The 22,962-nt window shown below is 44.8% G+C and overlaps 1 protein-coding gene across 1 annotated transcript in view; it reads right to left on the reverse strand.

Moving 5' to 3' along the window:
- The window catches only part of NSMCE2 (non-SMC element 2, MMS21 homolog (S. cerevisiae)), a 195,339-nt gene that overhangs the window by 11,722 nt on the left and 160,655 nt on the right, over positions 1-22,962 (reverse strand). The window lies entirely within an intron of this gene.

Below are 22,962 nucleotides of genomic sequence, written 5' to 3' on the forward strand. Positions count from 1 at the left end.
TTAAGGCTCATAATGACCAGCTAAGCAGCTCTGCTTTTAATTGTCCTCATCTCAATCAATATCCACCTCTATATTCAAGCCAAACCTCTGGAGTTATTCTTGATGACTCCTTTTCCTTCACATGCTCAGTTGGCTGATTCTGTTGGCTGGCTCAAAATTATCTTCCAAATCTGGCCCTTTCTCTCGTGTTCTGTTACATCTTACCTACCCCAAACCACCAGGACTTCCTGCCCAGACCCCTGTAGCAGGCTCCCACTAGAGTCCAGCTTTGACAAGGCCACCACCTCCCCTGCTCCTGACAGTCTCCACACAGACAACTTCTGACCAGTTTCCTTCTCCCTACCACGCTCCAGGAACACTGGGCTTTTCTTTGTCTCTGGAACATGTCTTTACACTGGCCTGCCTGAACGTTCATCCTCCTGATCATTGCCTGTCCTTCTCCTTGTCATTTTTAAAAGTCATTTTAAATGCCATCACTTTGGAGAGATCGTCTCTTGGTGTCCCAAGCTAACAAAGCCACCCAGGCGCTCTCGCCCACGTCACTGCTGTGACTCCACACAGCACAGAGCTTGAAGTGCTATTTCCTGGTCTGCCACCTTCTCTCCTCCTCTCTCCCCCTCACCAGGAAGGCAAGGGCTTTGTTGTCTTGTTCACTGATGTTTCCTAGAGTCTTAAATGTCCTTGGCATGTAGTGGTGGGTGTTTGATAAACATCGGAGCAGTGAAGTACTTCATCCAACAAGGCAAGAGTGGGCATATTTTCTACGAGAGTATACTTAACATAGTTAACAGACGTGGTTAGACAAATGCAGGTGCAGGCGCGCACACACACACACTCACACGTCCCACAAACTATGATGATCTTACAGGTTTTAGGCAAATAACAGAGAGGACTTCACTCTAGCAAGGGTGCAGCCCCAAACCAAGAATTACATGTCAAATGCAGGAAGTAAATATAAGTTTTACAATTACAGTAGGCCTTGTTGTAATTACAAAGGAGAATCCAGACGTGGTCTTGAGGTCAGAAAATTCATTTGGGTCTGGCCACACACAGCTTTAGTGTTAGTCACTTGTCTGACTTCAGGCGTCCCAAATCTGGCTACCAGTTAGATGGGGCTCTGCCAGCTGGGAATAAAAATTGATTGCTATGGGTTTTTTCAATTAAGCCTGAGCATTCTTCTAAAAGTACCCTCCTATTGATAGTTAGTAGCCTATGAAGAAAAGACTTTACAAATACTTGCTGCCTGTTTGAAATGCTTCCTGGCATGTCCAGATCATCACTCTGCTTGCCTGTTTCTGGGCAGCACATGTGGAAAGGCTGACCTGGTACATGGAAGCCCGCCCCTTCCCCCCCACATAGCGTGCAAGGCTCATGAAGTCCTCTCTGTTATTTGCCTAAAACCTGTAAAATCATCATAGTTTGTGGGCCCGTGTATGAGTGCATGTGTGTGCCTGCATTTGTGTAACCACGTCTGTTGACTATGTTAAGTATACCCTTGTAGAAAATTTGCGCATTCCTGCCTCGGTGGATGAAGTACTGATCCCAAGTCTGGAACTCTGTTGTTACCATGTGTGCTGATGTGTCTGTCCCAACTCCTGACTTGTTTCTTCTACCTGGCAACCTACAGCTGGGTCTACCAGTTACCACCTGTGAACGTGGATATGCCTTAGACTCCAGGTAGAAAAATAAGTATGCAGCAGGCTCAGTCCTTTTCATTTGGAATTAAGAGTGTGTGCATGGTTTGCTTTGAGGCCTGCTCTATGTCGATGTTGGGTGTCCAGTGTTGTATTCCATTTTCTTCCTGAGACAAGTGCCCTGTCTTGAAGGTGAGCTGTTTGATGGGCCAAGGTGCCATTGAGGGAACCGCATCCTAGTTTCCAACTCTTTCTGGCACTGGCTAAGAATGCAGCAGCAAAGTTCTTAGAGAACTAAGATGCAAGTGAAGACCAGATAAAGCCTTCATAATTAAAGATTTCCTAGATGATGTAACCATCACAGGATGGTAAAATTCCACACTGATATTTTCAACAAAAATCTTCTACAAACATAGATCAACTTAATACAAGCTAACCACTCAATCAGAACAATAACTAGCACATCAGGGTCCAATGAATGTCATCACCTAGTATATATATAAGTACATCTACACCTATATCTAATCAATGTTGTGAACTTTAATAATTATAGAACGGTTACTGCCTTTTTTCCCTCTACCATCCCTATGTGCCAAGCACTATACCTGATGCTGGCAAAGAAAAAAAAAAATCTTTCCTCTCAGGGAGTTCTGACACACCCGACATATATGTACACAGTGTAAATCAGTCTGGGGAGGGCTACGCATGTCCAGGGTACTGCGAGAGGAACTCCCAGGAGAGAACAGGACCAGCCTTCCAAGGAGGTGCTATCTGATTTGTGTCAATGAAGATTTTGAACACACATTTTCTGGCACAACTTTGCTGTCCCCTTAAAGGTGAGCACCTCATTCACAGCCACTCTGGTCAACATCACCATCCAGTTTGCCCTTTTTCACTCAGCTATAATGTAAGATTGCATGTACCTGAAGAAGCTGTTCTCTTGGAGTCCTAGTACTTGGAGAAGTCATCCTAGCCAACCCAATTCAACCCAAACGCATCCAACTAAACCTAACCCACACCACCTCAACCCGGCTCAAACCCTACAGGAAATCGCGTGTCCTTGGAATCCCGTAACAACTGCTGGCTAAAACATACGCTTTCGGTTTAAAGCTATTGATTACGCAATTGTTTCATGTACCTGAAACTTCTTTTCCAGGGAGATAGAAAACTCTTTGAGGACAAGGACCATATATTCAAATCAAGCCAAGTCAAATCACATTGTAGCTTTTGAATACCTTCTCTTTGCCAAACTCTACACAAATGCTAGGTGTGTATTCAAAGAAGGCTAAGACTGGGTCTGCTAAGAGAGACAGAAATACCAACATTCTATGCAATAAATGAGGTAATCTATGTGTTTTGTACAAAGTACAAAAGTAGTTTAAAGGATCTCTGAAGGTGGGGTGAAGAATAAAGATAAAATTCCTGGGGAAAGTGGTGACTAAGCCAGGCTCTCCAGGGAGATGTGATAAGAGGGAAGGACATTTGTGCAGGCTGTAAACAGCCTGCCTGCGTTTGAATCTTGGTTCCATCACTACTTTATCTTTCTTTGCCTCAGTCTTCTCAGCTGTAAAATGGAGCTAATCATCATATCTGCTTCACAGAGCTACAAGAGGATTAAACGAGTTCATATATAAAAAGTTCCTAGAATTGCCTCACAAGTAGCAAGCAATCAGTAAGTATCGTCAAGAATATTAATATCAGTATTTAAAAATTCCCTCAAAGTTAGCCAATAGTGGGTACTTGAGATACATAAAAACGATTGTGCTATAAAATCACCCAAGGAACTGAGCCCATCCCAGAATTCTAAAGGGCACGAGTCCTTCATGCCCAAGGGCAGAGCGAGGCCTAAGTTAGCCCAGCTGTAGTTAGCTGACACAGCAAACCAACATCTTCAATTTGCTGTCGGCTTTCACTTCCATGGTTCTTTCGACACACTCTGAAAAAGATCTTGAAAGTAAACTGACTAAAGAGTTTCAGATTATTTCCTCCAAATGAGCTGACACTTTATAAAGATGTACCCTTTCACACTGACAGGCATGTTAGTTCACCTTCTGCTGTTTAGACACATCCTTTGCCTTCAGCTGAAAAGATGCATTCATTTGTCTCCACTTACCAAAGATTGCTGAAATCTGTCCCCTGTCAAAATATGAGGGTTTTTAAAACAATGGAAACCCTGTGCATTCTACTGGTGGGACAGAAACCAACCAGTGGAGAGGTGGTTATACATTCAAGCCAATAAACTCTGAAAATATCCCAAACTCAGAGCTTCCTGTGAAGAGTTTTTATAAGGTAAGGCTGAAAAAACACTTCTAGGCCATCAAGCAGAAGCAGAAAATCTAATGCACACCTTCTACTTTGTTGCAGAATAACTAAATAACCACATGAAAAGGATACTCAAACTCAAGCTGGTATGGAGATCTATCATCCTCAGTTACTCGGATTCACACTAGAATGAGCTAACAAAGCTCAGAAGATGAGAAATTAAATTTGGGCCCTTCTTGCGTTTCTTATTATAAAGGGATGCAAATACCACCCCATCAGGTCCCCAAGATGCCACACATCACTTGCTCCTGTACCATGTCCAGCTGCCATCTTCCAACCATCTTGACTCTGTCTTCGCCTCTTCATTCTCACTGCTGCTGTCCCAATTCAAGATCCCACAGAACACTGCAAGAGTTCTTTATTCATCTCTCTGCCTCAGTTTCTCCCTAATCTATTCATTTCACTCCAGCTAGCCCTTCTCCTAAAACCATCACTTCCAAAGCATGATTCGTAAACTTGACAAGACTTTTTAGGGGTTGGCCTGAAGCATCCGCCTGCTGCTTCCACCTCAACCCCATCTCCGATACTCATCCCAGTGCGCCCTCACTTGCCATGGTATTTTTATCGCGGCTAGTCTGTCCTTTCATTATCTCTGAACAATCAACTCAGAGCTCACTCCAAGGTTTCCTCCATGACGTGCCAAAGCAGAGGTGATTCCTCCTGCAGCCTTCACAGTATTCTCTGCACAGGCCGCAATCATTTTTTTTACTTTTCTATCTTCCCTGCCAAAATGTGAATTCCTTAAGGGAAAGAACTGTCTTATTTATCTTCATAATCTCAGTGAGCCAGGCCAGCTGCAGAAACTTAATAAATAAATGTTCACTGAATGAGTGGTTGCTGAAAATAGAGGTTTCTTTGAAGGCGAGTATTCTGGAATAAGAGAACCAGGTTCTTGATGTAATTGCTAATTTTCCAGAAAGGTGGCCACACTGTGGTGTCTGGACATGCAATCTTCCACTTTACCAGCTCTGTGTGATTTTTGTGCAGAACAAATTGCCAAAAAGCAAGATTCCAGGAAATAAACTACTGCACACCATGTCTTTCGATCATTTCTGTCTCTATTCCCTTGTCCCCAAAACTACCCATATTCATGGGAAAGTATAATAATAACATTCAAGTATCCTAAAAATGTAAATTACTTTGAGTGTGTTGCGTTTAGCCTGATAAAGCAAAGTGTACATGCATATGGAGTGTTCTAGGACAGACCATTTTACAATCAGAAACACTGGGGACATCCCTATAGGTGACAGACTTAAGAGTTTCAGTGAACTGTGGCATCGCCACTCAAAAAAACCTGACCATTATTAAAAGTAAACTTTAACATCAGCAAATGCCTATAAAGTGAGCTGAGAAGAAGGACGTTAAAAAAATGATACAATACTGCAACTCATTTGTTGCTAGAGGATATAACTACTGCGGATATAAACGGCAGCAGGGGAGTCAAAGAAAATGTCTAAAAATTTTGAAGAATCATTATTTAGCTTGTGACTATTGTATCTGGGCCTCATCATGAGACCAAGTAATATTTACGAGGTAAGTAGGGCTGATGCCGATGAAGATGGATGGATTTGTTTATTCAATTTGTCAAACTGAAACAAATTATGAAATCAAGTCCAGAGACCATAATATTTAAAAAAGGAACTTTAAAATGTACAATTGCTCAACTTTAATACTGCAACGTTTCAATTTTGGGTGAGACAGGACCTGTGACACCATTTCAAGTCCTGATACTGTCTGTTATCCTAAGGACAAGTTGCAATACTTCAAACTTAACTGATCCCCTACAAGATAGCACAATTTAGTTTATATAACACCTCTTCTCTTCTAATTTTGGCGTTCTAGACAAAATAATGCAATAGCACAGAATGTAAGGCTAACAGGCTAATAGCAAGGAAGCTGGCCCTATCACAGTCTTTGACTTACATTCCAATTTATTCACAGGAAGCTGAAAATATCAGTGGAAATGCATCAGTCTAGCTGACGACTGAAGATCACACTGCAGCCTGAGTAGGCTTGGACAACTACAGTTGAGTAAAATCACCCAACATAAATTGTAATAAAATGTCGACTAGCTCAAAATGTACTGAGCCCTGGGCTGGCAGTGAACGTCGGGCTATCCTAATTCACAATTCTATGTGTGGTTTCCACTGCATGTGGGACTTCTGCGTCAGCTGCGCCATTGTAACACTCACACACTGGAGTCAAACCACGGTAAGTTGTTTTGTTAAAGCTTCTCAAAATAAATGGCAGATGCTAGTCCTCCGAGGAGAGACGGTAGGGAGCCCCTGAAGATGTCCTTAGGGGCATCACGCATGTCACGAAGCATGGGCAGGCGGCAGCGCTCTCCCTGGGCCAGTGGGCCTTGCCTCCTGGGACGGTAATGCGCCCCCTCCCACAGGCCGGCTGAACCCTACGCCCCTTCACCTGCTTCACTCAGCACTGGTTGAGGCCTCTCACAGCCTGTGGAATCTTGGTATTAATTACATATATATTTTCCTTGTTACCTGGTTTTGATAGAGAATTAAGACTGATTTTTGATCCATTACTAAACACTTAAGAATGGCAAATGTAATCATGTTAAAGCAATGAATCCCCAAAGTGCACCCAATGTGGAAGAACTCTTAAAAGCTGAAGGGCTCAGCTCTGGTGAGGCTTGGTGGCCCTGTCAGCAGCGATGTCGGGGAGGCCATTCACCACGCAACGGCTGCGGAGAGCCCAGAGTCAATGCGGGCAGGCCCCTCGCTGCCTAGAGCATCAACCCGTGGACACATGGGGGCCCTGGTTGGCTTCGACATCTGTTTTTAGTTTTCACGGTCTTGTCTAAAGTTAGCCTCACAGAAAACATGCTAAAAAAACCTCAAAACCCTCTTGTCAACTCTTGAAGGGGGGGTTGGAGAGAGAGAGAGAGAGAGAGAGAGAGAGAGAGAGCGAGAGGTGGGGGAGGGAAGGAGCTGAAAGCTGAAGCTGTGGGAAATCTAATCCCACCAGCCGAGGAATGGCACCACGATGACATGCCCTCCAACCAAACCCTGTTCCTTCCTTCTTTCCTTCCTCGCCCCGCCCCCCTCCCCCCTTGGTATCCCTTCCCCATAGGCAAAGGAAGACACATGACTTCAAAACCAGGATCAGCTTAGGACACAGCTCTTGTGAATGTGTACAATAGATCTGAGTCATTTGTCCATTTTGTAAACATAAAGAAATCACACTTTTAAAACTTCCTCCTTCATGACATTCACAGCACTTGACAATATACTTAGCATGGAACATTTACTTTTTTCCTTATGCACACCCAAAAGATGCCAAGAGGGACAGGTTTTCTTTCTCAGGGAAAGCTCCTATTTCTCAGGCAGGTGACAGTTACAAGGGGACGTGGTGGAGAGAGCCCAAGTGGGACTGATGGTGGCCAGGCTGGGGTAGAGCCAGGAGAGCTGTCTTCCAAGGCCACTGCCTTTCTCGAGGAAGTCTTTCCACTCAAGGGACTCCCAACCCCACCCAATACTAGTGATCATTGGTAATTATCAGCTGATGCCATTGCTGCCTCATTAGTCTGTAGGCAACCCAAGAGCAAGAAACATCTCTGTCCCCAGGGCATGGTGCACGGACTCCAATCTCAGAGAGGTCTTTGGTGCCTTCAAAATGGCCTCTGCTCACTTCTAGCTCCTCTGCAGAAAAAGGGTCCTGCAAGCAGAGCTCAGGAGGCTGGGAGGAGGCGGGCCAAGGGTACCACTGGTCTCTACCTCAACAGGGGGACAGGCGCTACATTCCCTGCAGGCGATGGATCCTCCTTCCCACCCTTTTCCTTAGAACATAGTGAAGATGACATTAAATGTTTTGCTTTCATCATGAGAAAAAAGCCTAATTAGGGAAGCCACAAAAACATCACGTGTAAGGAGAACTCCAGAGTCATTTTCTGGAAGGGTGACTGGCTGATCTGATTTTTCACTTTTAAAGCTGCTGGGGGTCCAGGTTCTGGCTGTCCAGTCAACACACACTAAGCGCCAGAAGACAGCACGGATGGAGGTGGACAGACAGACTGCTGAGCAGGAATAAGATCAAGACGAAGGAAGGAGAAACAGAGGGGCCAGAATAGTTTCCCAGAACTTGCTCTACAAACTTTCCAGGAAAATAAAAAGATCTTTCTGAGCACAGAGTGAGGGTACTGCTACTGAAGTCACCATCTTCAGCCTTGAGGGGATCGAATCTAGATCGGGGGAAGGATGGCACCCCAAATCAGCAGCACAGAAGGGCGAGGCTATCCCACAGCTCTCCAGTTCCTCTGCCTCAGTTCTCTTTCTCTAGCAAGAAATTCTCCTAAGACAGAGGAAAATACATATGGCGTCGATGCAGCTGACTAAGGCATTTGAGGCCGCCTCGCTCTCACTTTGAGGCTTTCGACCAGGAGCCCTGGGAGGGAACAGGGAGCCGGGAATTCAGGAGCGGATAGAGGAAGCGGGCTAAAAATACATGAAGGGGGAACATCAAGGAGGCAGAGAAATTATGCAGGGGGTGTAATTAGCACACTAATTACAGGGGTCATAATTAGGAGCAATGGGATGAAATTAAGAAAAGGAAAATTTTAATTGTAGGAAACACTCACTTGGAGGCAGCCCTGGGCTTCTCCTGTGCTTCGTGCAGATGGAAGCCATTCACCTGAACAGCGTTACTTCATAATGTGCTAAAAGCTATTTCCAGGGAATTTTATTTTTGCTACCAAAAGTAGACTAGGTTTATTTGATGACACATGAAGGACTCATCTCTATTTTTAATCATCCTTTCTCTATTCTAAACTAAATAGCAAAATAGCTAATGACAAAAAAGCCCGTGACTTATTTCATTCCAGAAATGTGATTCAACATCTAAGAGCAAAAAAGGCAAATAAGTAAGAGCAGACAGACGGGAGGAAACACAGCCAAGCAGCAAGGCTCTATGGAGAGCGAACCAAAGGGAACGCGAGGTGCAGGCTTCGTTCCTTCTAACTTTCCAGAACCAACTCGGTGCCTTTATTTTTCAGAATTAATACAAAGAGGCAATTAAATGGCATCATCAGTAACCAGTAAAGGGCACTGGCTTTTGAATTTGCATCTATTTTTGTAAGGACGGCCTCGCCTCGTGGTGTTCTCACCGCCGTGGGGTAAGCACGTGGGGCTCTCAAATAGTCTAAAGAAAGTGTATTTTCCCTCCCTCCCTTGGAAGCTTGAGGTATGATAGGTGCAGCTTTCGTCTTCATGGTTGCCCATCACTCTCGCCCGCCTCTGAGGACTCAGAGCCCCTGAAATAGACACGTAAACAAATGACCCTGCCCAGCAGGCCCAGCAGCAGGGAGAGGGAGCGCGGCCCTGGCAGCTCACAGGGCAACTTCTAAACAGAAGTGCAGGCAGGACCGTGGCATGGAGAAGAATCCTGAAGGAAAAAGAGTTAAGACAAGCACAGCCGAAGCAAGCGAGCTTCGGCTGCTGCACCCTTCGGTGTGGGTGCAGAGCATGGTGGTGCGTGCATGCAAGTGTCCATGGACTCAACAACAAGCATTTAAAGACCCGGTTTCTGATATCAGTAACTGCCTATTATTATTATTTAAATGTCTCATAGAACATAAGCTACGCAGGAGCTGTGTCTGCTTGCTTTGTCTTCCACCCACTCCCGCACCACCATCAGCTGAGGGTCCTCATGCTCAGTGGGTCCTGCGCTCAGTGAGACTGACCCTGACTTGGTCTAGAGTTGGGAGGGAGCACATCCTCAGAAGATGGGGGTGGGACCTCCCTGGTGGCCCAAGGCATTAAAGCAAAACACTATGAAGCTGTCTGCAGACACTGCAGCACGAGTTCGATCCCCAGCCAGGGAGCTGACCCAGATGGTGCAGCAGACCTCTCCTGTCTCCCCGCTGCTCCCCTCAGCTGTGAGTTTCAGTCAGTCTGCCTGCTCTGTTCCCCATTCTGTCTCTGGTGAATCCTCTCACCTCCCAACCCCATCAGCTGTGGCCTATATCCCAGTTCTTGTATGCATACATAAATAAAAATCTTTTAGAAAAGGAAAGAACATGGGGTAAGCCTTGGGGGTGTCAGCAGCGGGCTCCAGAGGAGCAGGGTGCGGAGTGACTGCTGGGCCCATAGTGAGAAAGATCACAGGGCAGTTGGAGATCTCTAAGAGTTTGGCTGGAAACTCGGGCACAGGGAGTTGGGAGGGCCCAGACTCACCAGGCAAGCCTGGCGCTACTAAGCTGTAACCCTTTCTGGGCATCAAGTCACTGTTTAAAATGTATCTTCTCTGAATATAAATGACAAACATAAGACATTTTTGACAAAATTTCGAAAAAACCTTTGTCTTCAACTCTCAGCGGTGGCCTGCACGGCAATGGCCTCATTTACCTATTGCACGCATTTTCTATAAACATTCAAGTTCATCAGAAACACTGTTATCTCTTTAATAAGGTTCGTATAAAATCCTGCTGCTGACAACAAACAGGTTCTGTGTTTGAAGGAGAGACAGCCTGCACGCAGGTGCCAAAGCAGAGTTTACATCACTCAGGGTTTTATAATGCAGACTTTTCATCTTCTACGGTGTTGACAATACAGTTGCTAACTTGATTTTTCTTTTCTTCTCTGTACTGATTTTCATGCAGTGTGTGCTGCCACAGCTAATGGAATTCAGAGAAGGACCCCTGGTTTTTTTCACTCTGCCCAGGGACTAGGGGTGCAATAGATGTTTGCACACTGCTGTCAGAACAAACAAAAGTCCCTACTGCTGAGCACAAAAGGAACAGGGCCTTTCACAAGAAAAAGGAGAAGAAAATTCAAGCAAAGGTGGTTTTGGGAAGTCTGGTAGGAAGAAATTTTCATGTTCTGTTGATCTGATTGCAGGAGAAAATTTTTCAAGAGCTTTTATACAAAGGCCTTCTTTTTTAATCAACATCTAGGAAAACACAGGAACTTCAAGGCAACTCTTTGCCAATTAAAAAAAAAAAGTAGTATTTTGGTGTAAAGTGCATCAGAGCGCCTGGAAGTCTCTGGCTCTGTACCCACTCTCTAGATGTCCTTATGCTACGGCCTTCACTGTTCCTTCTCCAGCCTGAAATGTAAAGGAACGAAGAGGGCGGACGATACACTCTGTAGTCTCAAATCCCCGTTCTTTTAAACCCCTATGCTTCCAATCATCGAGATTTTACCCAGAGAAGAATCAGATCATATTAAAAACCAACATAGGTTTCCATGAATATTCAGGCAGTAAACTCAACTCCTCAAACCAGTCTCAGGGCAGACTCGTTGCCTTCAAGAGTCAACCTATTTGCAAACCAAACTTGCACAACATCCTAATTGATGTTACAGAAGTAAATGGCCATTAGGAACACAGCAAATAAAATTTAGATTTCAAGTGATGAAAACATGTTTCACTATGACCAATATTAAGTATACATTGAGCAATAGAAATGGTTACCCAAGTCTAGCAGGTAGGTGTAATGCAGTTACTGAGATTTTGAAAACGGTGTTCAGGAAACCTTGTAATCACAGCCTTCTTTTACAAGAGTCAGTGGCCCACAAGGGGGAACTGTGTTCAGACCTGTCATATACTTGGGGGTGGGCAAGGGCCAAGTAAGCAACAATAGCAGATGGGAGATCAATGGCTGGAGTGTGTTTTCCCAGTGAGCTGAAACCAACTGCTTCCTGTGTGATGGACACTTAGCTATTTCAGAGTAAAGCTTCTTTTTATACTTTAAGATTATGAAAATCTCTTACCTTTGACCTTTGGTACAGACAAACCCCATTTTCCAAATTATAAGTATTTTGCAGACTTCTACCAATTAGCTGCAATTCACATAGACTCATCATCTTGCCGACACTAAGTAGCCTGTTAGTCGCTGAAAAGGGCCAGGGAAGACCCCAGGGAAATGACCAATTGACCATAGGAAGCCAGGGGAAAGGCGCCCCCAACTTCCAGGTATCTTGCTGGTGTAGACTCTCTATGTTGCCAACTGGACCATCAGGTTAAAAATGTAAAAAAAATCAAAACACCCCAGAGTCACTATTTTCTTGGAACTATTCTCTGAAGGCACACTTACCTGGAAGTCAAACTACTATCGCCTGGACTAACACATGGCCTTGCAAAGAATTTTCAAACAAGGAACCTGCTTCCCCAAAAGAATGCAGCAAATAACTAATTTCACACGGTGTGAGTAGTAAAATCCCACCTAGGGCTCGTGGCCTCATGCATGCCCTGTGCCAACTTTCCCTGTTCCTACTCCATAGCAGCAAGAGCACCAGCACCCCAGCCTTTCCCTGGGTCACTTCGGAACCCTGGAGCCTCTCTCTGCTTCTGACTGTGCACGTGACCAGTGCCCCCACCACCCTCGCTCCCTACCCCCCAACTTCTGACTGAGGTGGCCAGAGAAGGAGAGCAGAGTCAGAAGGAGGTGCATCCCGCCCCTGCCGCCTGGCCTCAGGCCCCACCACTCCGTAAAATGGGAAAATACTTCACTGGCAGGACTGTCGTAAGGACTAATTTCATTTAATTGGGAAACTGATCATGTAAAGTACCCAGCACATGGCACACTCAACAGCAGGTCTTCTCTCCAGCCCCTCCCTGGGATTCCAGGATGCTGCAGACTTTGGCTTTCTTCTTCTGCTTCGACCTGGTCTTTCATATCTTCTTCAAAACTCTCTCAACGGTCCTTTCTGACTGCGCTGGGGTCCCGCCAGGCTTAACCTTCCGTCATTCTCCCTCCATTACAAGGCCTCTGTGTGATAACAGGGCCTGGCCTGGTCTTGGCTGCTGACTTCTTTGCTATGTATTTTAGTACCGTGCCAGATACACACAGGGCCATAAATGACGTCTTCTGAGGCTCTCTCTCACCCAGTGCCATGATATTATCTGATTAAATGACACATCAACCTCCCTATCCCCTTTGAACTTTCCCCTTTGGTCGAGCAATGCCTAGTTCTCAGTCTTAAACACCCCCAATCATCCGTGACTCTTTTATAAGTGGCATCTGCTTATCTTTCTTCTGGGGGCCTTCCCTTTGCATTCTCGCTGGCTCACGTCACCATGCCAATGACCTGCCGAATAAGCACTCCTGGTCAGTTTCTACTTGTCCTTTCTCCAGCATGATTCAGACTACCCTGAAGGGCCCGTGTTGGTTTTCATTTCCCTCACCCTCTGCAATATCCGCTCCTGCTGCCTCCATTTTCTCCTTCCCTTGGTAAAAAATAGACACTGTTATTGACCTCCTTCTGGCTATGTATAAGGTTCTTCCCAGTACTCCCAGAAGGCCTCCTGGAAGGAGGGCTTAAACACTGCCTCCCCTGGCACGTCTGTGGCTGGAAGCAGTTACTCGGCCTCCCTTAGTGTCTTCTCACCTGAAGATGGTAGGGCTGCTGTAGAGGATGAAAATATTTCAGGCAAAATGCTAATGATGGCGCTTAGAGCATAACACTTACCAAGAAGTGGAGGCGAGGTCTCTTTTCACACACACTCCCAACTGCTTCCTACATCCGGGTCTTTCCTCCATGCCCATCATCTTCCTTTTTGGGCAGCAATTCTGAGCATTTGACTTCTCTTTCAGGCTCCAATGAAGACTTCCCTTAGCGGTATAACACGTACCCAAGGACCTCAACCACTGCTTCAAAACTCCTTTCTAGTTGCTTCAAGATACCGTATCACCCCTCCTGGCTTGATCTTTCTCCAATGCACTCTGCTCAGTGTCTCTGAGGCCACATCCCGAGCTCTAAAGTCCTCATCTCAAGATGGCACTGAAGTGCCAACTCCTAATTAGGGCCTTTCTTGATTAAACAGAACATACTATTACATTCCAACTTGAGAAAAACAATTCTGCTTCAGCATGAGGAGGTGAGAAGTCTCTGGTGGGCCAGGCGACCTGTTCCCTGTGTGCCATGTGGCCTGGGTTCAAGCACTCTTCTAGATCAGCCAGGCTGTCTCCAAGGCCCTTTGAGTAGAGGATTATAATGTCTGAGCTCAGGATGCTGGGAGCCACACCTCCCACCTGCCCATGTCCTGATGCTTTGTGAATAACCTTTAGTCTCCCTGTTTGTGTTCAGTTGCTGTGGGAATAACCTGCAGGTCCCTCAGCCTCAGCACCCTTCTCAAGGGTAGAGACCATTATCTGGGTAACTCACTTAGCACAGCCCAGAGCTAACTCTAGATAGCACTTCACACCTGCCTCTAGATGACAATCATCAAAGCCTCCGGGAGGCACAGGCAGCTGCCCCTGCCACTCAGAGAGCTCTGCAAAATGGCTTAATTTAGCACCTTTCAGTGGTCTGCAGAACAGACTCTGCTCAAAGAATGAGGTGAACCAACACCCTTTTAAGCTAATTGAATCTCACAATGGCCCTTTAGGGTCAAGAGTTTTTATCTCTGTGATACAGATGAGAAAATACAGACAGACAGCTGGGCTGGCTTCTTCTGAGCCAGCAGAGGATCCTGGCTAGGGAGCAGCAGGGGAAACTCTGGATGGACTGGTGGGGAGAGCGCTTCCGGGCAGGCCTCTGCCATGAACTGTGTGCCAGCTTGGAGGAGGCTTCGCAGCCTGGCTTTCTCTCTTCCTCAGGCCATGGGAACCACAAGGAAAAAAATATTAGAAAGACATCTAGACTCCAAGGTCCACGCGTGGAGAGATTCATTCTGTAGGTCTGGCGCGGGGCCCAGGACACTATTTTCTGTACATGTCCCCCATATGGGGACAAAGGTTTTGGCAGCAGTAAATACCAATGACACTGGATTCACACTTCAGTGTTCCAAGTTCCAAAGCCCATTAGGTCATCTTATCCTTCTCTCTCTCTGGAGGAGAACCCACACTGGACCATTTCCAAGCCTATTGCATGGAGCTGACCGCATGCATGAGAACCCAAAGAATTTTGAAATCAAAGGTTGGTTCATGAGACTCATGGGGTCAAGTAAAGAGGTAATGTCTTGACAGAAATCCAAGCTGAAGTGCAGCAACTCCTCCCTGAGCAAGCTTCTGTGACCAAAATGGAATGCCAAAGGGGCCGCAGGCTTGCTGGGGTGACAACAGAAGCTTCTTTCCAAAAAATCCCTATAACATATAACTGGATTTACTTGACAAAGGTGCAGAGATTCAGAGGACGTCTTACTAGGGAGGGAAATGCTCATCTCAGCATTCAGTTGTTTTATGAAGTGAAGGCACTTACTGTCTGCAGGCTGGTGATGTGTACCAGGCTGCAAGCTAAGCATCTTACACACATCGCCCATTCAACTGACACAGATTTGACACACACACACTCAGAAAAAGCCAATGTTCACAGAGATAGCCAAAGTCAGGTATACCTGACTCCACAGACCAGCCAAGGCCATAAATAATACCTTAATACCTAATGTACCTAAGGTCAAAATTTCTAGATTATCTAGCCCAAGATAGGAAGGCTTAGAAAATCTACAAACTTTCTAAAAATCTGTTTGGAGGCAAAATACCCCTTTTATAGAAGGCTGTCAACTTTGCTTTATATATAGTGGAATTTGGCCAGACAAAGAGAAGACAATAAATGTAACTTAGGAAATTTAAATCTAATTCCCTCTCTTGATGTCGGTTTGCTCATTGTGAATGTGCCCTTGAGAGCCAGTTCTTGTGTCTGGTTGTCCCTTCAACACAGGCATGACAGGAACTATGGACATGCAGGGATGCTGTGAGAATTAACTGGATTAAGCCCATAAAGCAGCTTGAATCTCCTCTGAGAAAGGTGCCAAATAAGTGAAATATGGAACTATTATTTGCCCTGCAAAGAAGTGTGGTTGGTGGAAGCTTCTAAGAAACACTCTGGAGACCAGACTTCCCCACTGTTCTCTAAACTTGCCAAATTTCACCCTTGCAATTAAATCTGTGATGCCAAGAAGTGAACCTGGCTACTTCACTGCTCAGGGGGGTTGAGATACAGTAAGCTTGGCTTCCAGCCCCGCAGGGGATTCGGGTTCTGAAACAGAGGCCTCCCTTCTTACACTATAGGCTGGTCTGGAAGGCAGTCACAGTGTGTTATTAGAAAACAGTCACAGAAACAGGTATGAAAAGAAGTTGGCTGTTTACTGTGAAACAGTGAACAAATAAATACCTATCTTTTAAACTTCTAAAGGAGAAAATGTGGTGTTCAGCTTTGACCTGCCGAGTTTTCTCACCCTTTCTGAGGTTGCTCTCTCCCATTACCAGGCACTTGACATTTACACAGTGTTTTACAATCTTTTTTTGTTATCTAATGTCCACAAGCTCCCTATGGGGGAGGGACCTGGATATTGATAACCATTTTACAGGTGAGGAAAGAGCCATAGAAGCCCAATGGCTTCTTCAAAGTGATGAGAACCCTTTCTTCCTCAGTACGGTGACGGGACCACCTCTTTCAGGGTATCTGCACAGAAGCAAAGCGTACCCCCTCGAGGGAACAAGGTTGGGGCTTCTCACTAGTGACTTGGTGTCACTGTCAAATGGAGGGGAGCCCCCGACCATCTACCCAAAGAGCGGGAGGTGCCTGCGTTGGAATGATTGCCTCTCAGCCAGGCCTGAGAAAGTAGCTTCCCCTCGCTACGGTTCCTACTTGCTGGGACTTGAAAGTCTGAGGGGTCACATCTACTTTCTGCTTTCTTTCGCGTCCAGCAGCCATTCGAGGCTAAAGCAATGAATGTCATAGGTGTGGAATTCAACCATGAAGCCTCCAATGCAGGCTTATCAACTGGCGCATGAATTCCTTAAACCTTTTAAGCAGATGTGTTTCCTGTGGCTAGCCTTCCTCCCTGAGGTTTAAGATGATCAAAAGGGCAGCAGAGCAGACCTTTTTCATTGGGGATGGGGGGGACCTCAAAAAGCGATTTCTGTTTTGCCCCAGGAAGATAGCAAATGCATTCCCATTCTCCGAAGGCCACGTGTTCCAAATACTCAGAGCTACGCTATCAGCTCCGGGGGGCCCGGATGTTGGGCTCTAACTCCTAACCTCCCTGGCCCTAAGGACAAGAGTTCTAGCAGTGGTAGTTCTTTTGGAGGGGCCTGGAGGGAAGTGGCAATAACGACTTCTCTTGCTACTGCTATTACCACCACAGCTCTCCCCCCACCTTGCCACATACCAGTGCGCTAACAATGGGCAGGCCCTGCACGAGGCAAACCCTCAGCCTGAACGAGCCCAATTCAATGTCTCGCCACACGCTACTCTCTGGAGCAGGTTACAATCAGTGCACCCATTTTACAGACAGCAACCTGGGGTGCAGAGGGTTAAACTCACCCACTTTCACTAAGCTAGTAAGCCTGGCCCTCAGGCCACACTGGTTACCATTCTGTACTCCCTGGTTTGGTCACAAGGTAAAGAAGGGCCTCCAGACGCTCCAAATGCGTCCAGGGTGTTGGAACATGCCTGCCAGGTGTGTTCCCAGAGAATCAGATCACCTGGCAAGGGGGTTGTCTATAATCAAAGGCAGATGCGGATTCCAAGTCGAGATCAACATAAACACCTAACCCCGAATATCAACATAGCACAATATTTGTTCAAAAGGAAATGTTCTTGTTAACTAAAAAGAAAGGAAACAGGATATCAAAACACAATGGCAATTCAAAGATCTGGTGGTGGCTTTGAAAGAAGAGCTGAGATGAGGGGCCAACCCTGTGCACCCTGCCCCCCCATGCCGGGTGGACCTGGGGCCCAGCAGTAAAGCTGCATGGGGGCTGTGAACACTTCCAAGAACAGCTTAATACTGCGAGAAACTAGTAAGGCAGGGAGCCCTGCGGTGGCTGGCTCTGGCTGGCCTTGCTGCTTGAGACTTGGCTCCCACCAGGACCTGTGCTGGGCTCCGAGGCCCTCTTTGATGATCCTGCAACAGTACTAAAGAGTGATATTCTCAGAATCTCCATCTGCAGCGCTGAACTCGGGTCAGGAGCTCTGACCTGGAGGCCCACTGAAGCGGTGACTAGACGTTTCCTCTTCTGGGCTGGGTGGGGCTGGCCTGGGATATTACTCTGGCTACAGCACTGATGACAGGACTCCCCTACCACCACTCAAAGAAAAAAAAGAAAGAAAAGCACCAGAAATTGGTTAACGGCTTGACTGTGATTAATGGAAAGGCGGGTACAGTGTTTCTGATGAAACACTGTTGAAGAATAATCCTATCACTCATTCATGCCAGAAACCAACCAGTGAACTGAGATCTTGTGTGGCAGCCTCTGAATCACACATATGGAGGAGCCTCAAGACCACATTGTGAAAAACCCCTGAGTCGGCCTCTCATGAGAAGTCTACTCATCACCCACCTCTTGCTTGGCAGCTAGTCAAGTTCCCAAACCAGCAGGCTTGGTGTGCAGCTTCTTTCCAGTGAAAAGTGACCTGGGGTCCTCTGTGGACGGCAGAGACCCTGTGCAGGAGGCCAGGGGCTCAGACAGTTACTGCTGCGTAGCTTGTATGTGCCTCTGTCGACATTTCCAGTGTTCTCTTTTCACTGGAAGCTAAGTTGAAAGGCACAGAAACTGGCCGTGCATTAGGGGTATTAATTATTCTACTTAGCTCTAGCTCACTGTGTGCCAATGAATGCCTTAGACCTCACTCAGGAGTCTCTCCTAAAGACAGAGGCCACCTATGATCCGCTTCATTAAATGCAACTTGTGGGTATGCTTCTGATGGTCAAAGTCAGTATCACAACTAAAAACATGACTGAAAGAATCTGTAGAAAAGACTCCAGTGAGGAGTTTATGGGTGATGTCTGCCTCTTGAAAGCAACTCTCCAACCTGGGAAACTGGTTATTTCTTCAAAAGCCAGTCTCATTAAGCAAAGAGTTTTTAAACATGAATTTCCTTGTACTGTAACCACACCCATAATTATGACAGTTCTGGAATATGGCAATGTTTCACTGAGGAGGAGTTCTAATACAAGCTAATCTCAAAAAATTCAAAGGGAGTTCCCAGATGACCATTAATCCATCTAGAACCACTTAGAGATACTGAGAACCTTTGTAAACCCATTCATGGTAATCCCTATGATAATTAGTTACCTAATACGGTTCTGCCTTTAAATCCTTCAACAATTACATACATTAATTGTGTGATTACTTATACCCTATTGGTGAAATGGGGTCCTACGAGTCAAATGTTCAACTCACAATCTTCCTAAAGAAACCTTACTCTCAGCACTTTCTATTCCTTACATTCTATGTGCAATGATTGTGTGGAAACAACTTCTAACCTCTCTAAGTTCTGCACCTGCATGCTTGTAATATGGCAACAGCACTCATACACTGCTAGAAATTTGTTGTTAGCTCTCTTCAGTCCAATCAGGAAATAAGGCATAAAACTTTAGGAAAAACCCATAAAATCAATTTCTGAATCAAGAATAATCTTTAAAAATCCCCTAAAAAGATGCCATAATACAATGATTCAAAAGAATAAAAAAAAACCTGGATTATATTTTAATTACACTGCATCATTCAAGTGATAATTATATTCAGTTTGCAATTCTATTTCAATTGCTAATGCTCACATTTTCATTCCTCTTTTCTGTATTTTTTAAACCAGTCTTCTTTTTAAACACATTAAACAAATGTGTATACATATCTATGTTTAAAAAAAGTCAACAGCAGTGGATAAAATGAGAAGTAAAAGTCTCGCTCAGTCCACAAACCCACAATCCCAATCCTCAGAAGTAACTGTTAGGTTTGGCATATGCTTCAAGAAATCCCTTTGTCACACAGAGTAGCGCGTCTATGTATAAGCAATGTAAGCACACATTCACACACAGTTAAGACCTCTGAACTTCCACTTGTAAGCAGAGCTCCTTGTAAACAGACAATCACTTATAGCATCAATAAATCCAGTACAGGGTATAAATATATTTTCCCATTCTTAGGATTTTCTTCATAACATTTTCCTTTCTCTAGCTTACTATAATACATCAACATACAAAATACATGTTGCATTTGTGTTATTAGTAAAGCTTTTGATCAGTAGTAGTTAAGTTTTGGGGGATCAAGTAATGTATAGATTTTTGACTGTATAGGGAGTTGGTGCCTGAACCCTCATTGTTGTACAGGGATCAATTGTACATACACTTATGATGCATGTATTTTATACACATAGTATGTATGAACACACATGCATAATACACATACACAGAGTATTTGTGTATGCACAGAATATGTAAATAGGCCCATTTTTCATTCAAAATGAAGTATGTTAAATAAGCTAACATATATTATTTGGCAACTTGCTTTTTTTTTTAAAGATTTATTTATTTGTGCATATGAAACTGGGGTACAGGCCAGAGGTGCAGGGGCAGTGAGAGGCTTCACCAGAGACAGAGTGGGGAGCAGAACAGGCAGATCGACGAAGTACACTGCTGAGGGGAGCAGCGGGCGGGTCAGGAGAGGTCTGCCACGCCATGTGGTCACCTCCGGGGCAGGCGGGAATCGAACTCATGCGGAAGTGGCTTTAGCTTCTTAGTGCTGTGCTTTAACCCGCTGTGCCACCAGGGAGGGCCCGGCACCTTGCTTTTTATACCGACTAGTATATTTGGGGAATCATTTCATACTGGCATATACACATTGAGTTCATTTTTAAAAATAGTTGCTTAACTTTTTGTGGTCATCTAGAATTCATTTATCAGTGCTCTCATTAAAATTTGTAGCATGTACATATTAATAAAAGTAGCTTCCTGCTCCCCGCTTATGTTTTTAAAGATTTAATTTTTATTTATTTATGCATGCAAGAACTGGGATGCAGACCACAGGTGCAGGGGATGACAGGATTCACCAGAGACAGAGTGGGGAACCGATCATGTGTATCACTGCTGCGGGGAGCACTGGAGAGACAGGAGAGGTCTGCTGCGCCATGTGGGCCAGCTCCTTGGCCAGAGATCATGCCTCAGTGCCTGGCGAAAGCTTGACAGCACTGAAACTTTAAACCCTGCACCAACAGGGAGGCCCCTCTTCCCCCTCTTTTACTGAGGCATAACTGATGCAAACTGACCTGACACTTGCAGTATACACATCGGTAAGTCTGATATACCTATGTATCCACACCATCACCACAAACAAGGTAAGCAAACATATCATCAATACCCCCCAAATTTCCGTGCTCCCTGAGTAATTCCTCTCTCCCATACCTTCTTGATCCCCTTCCTCACCCCCTCCACCCTCAGTCAACAACTTACCTCTTTTCTGCCACTTTAACTGAAATAATAAATTTTAGCTATATGAGGAGTGACACAGTATGAGCTTTTTCTCTGGTTCCTTGCTATAGGCAACAATAATTTGCTCTTGCCTTTTTGCTGAGTAGTATTCTATAGATCTATCACAGGATGTTTATATGTTCATCACTTGAAGGATATGTGAGTTGTTTCCAGCTTTAAAGGATTTATAAATAAGGCTGCAATGAACAAGTCTTTGTGTGAGATATACTTCCAGTGCTTTTAGTATAATGTCTAGGAGTGGGATTGCCGGGGCACACACAGATTTCTGTTGAACCTTTATTATCCTCTAATGTTTGGTTATTTATTTATTTATTTTTGCATAGACGAACTGGGTATGTATAGGTCAGAGGTACAAGCCACTGTATAGGTGAGAGGATTCACCAAGACAAAGTGGGGAGCAGAGCAGGTGGATGACTGAAGTGCCCTACTAAGGGGAGCAGTGAGTAAGACAGGTCTGCTGCGCCATGTGGGGTAACTCTCCGGCTGGATGTCAGGGATCAGACTCAGGTTGTCGAGATGACAGTACTGAGACTTAAACCCTAAGCTAATAGATAGGCCCTTCTAATGTTTGGCTTTTAAAAAACAGTTGAATTGCTTTTCAAAGTGATTGTAACATTTTACACGATTTTCAACAGAGTAAGAGAAGTTACTTCATATTCTTGTTTTACTTCATAGTCTTGCTAAAACCTACTATGACCAGCCTTTTCATATTTTTAATTTTTAGTCCTTCTACAGGTGTGTAGAGGTATCTCATTATGGGTTTAATCTGCATTTCTCTATTGGCTAATGAGAGTGAGATCTTTCTATATGCTTATTTATCACCTGTCCACTGTATTTAAGTGTCTACTTCAATATATTCTGTTCATTTGAAGATCATTTCAAAATCCTTTTTCTATTTGTAATCAACTGCTTTTTACAAAAGATTTACTTTAGTTATTTATGCATACAAGAGCTGGGATGTAGGCTAGAAGTGTGTGTGGGGGCTGGGGTGAGAAGATTCACCAGAGACAGAGTAGGGAGCAGAACAGATGATCTACTGAAATCCACTGCTGAGGGAAGCGGCAGGCAACACACGAGTGGTCGGCTGCATCCTGTGTGTCAGCTCCCTGGCCGGGGATCGAACTTGTGCTGCAGTGGCTGCAGATGGATTCATAGTGTTGAGACTCAACCCCTTGTGCCAGCAGGGAGGCCCTACATGCATGGCCCATTTTAAGCTAATTTGTATACATGGAGTAGAAAATGAATCCAAGTTTATTTTTAAAATCTACAGATAGTCCATTCATTGAAAAAGGCTATGTATGCTTTCTTCACTGAATTGTGCGGTAAACAACTGAACTGCCTTTGCACAACTGCGGGTAACTAAGTGGTTGCCTATGTATAGGCTTATTTCTGGATTCTATTCTGTTCTATCAATCTGTTAACCAAGTCTATCTTACTACACTGTCTTGATTACTATAGATTTATTAGTCTAGTAGTATTATTTTTTGGTAGATTCAATTGGATTTTCTGCCTATTACCTTCAAACAAAGACATTTTACTATTTTCTAAACATTTTATTGCTTGTTCTTGCCTATTGCAATTGCTAGAATTCCCCATAGTGCTGAGTAGAAGTGGTGCGAATAGACATCATTTCTTATTTCCTCAGAGGATAAAACTGTCAGTTTTTTGACCATGAAGTATGACCATGAAGTATGATGTAAACTACAGATTTTTTCACAAGAACCCCGCTATTAATTAGGTCTTTAGAAACTCTCTCCTCAGAGAGATAAGATTAAAAATTAAAATCAGGCCCTCCCCGGTGGCGCAGCGGGTTAAAGCACAGCACTGAGAAGCTAAA

Source organism: Condylura cristata, unplaced genomic scaffold (assembly GCF_000260355.1).
Source record: "Condylura cristata isolate star-nosed mole 26May11 unplaced genomic scaffold, ConCri1.0 scaffold00009, whole genome shotgun sequence".
Classification (NCBI taxonomy): domain Eukaryota; kingdom Metazoa; phylum Chordata; class Mammalia; order Eulipotyphla; family Talpidae; genus Condylura; species Condylura cristata.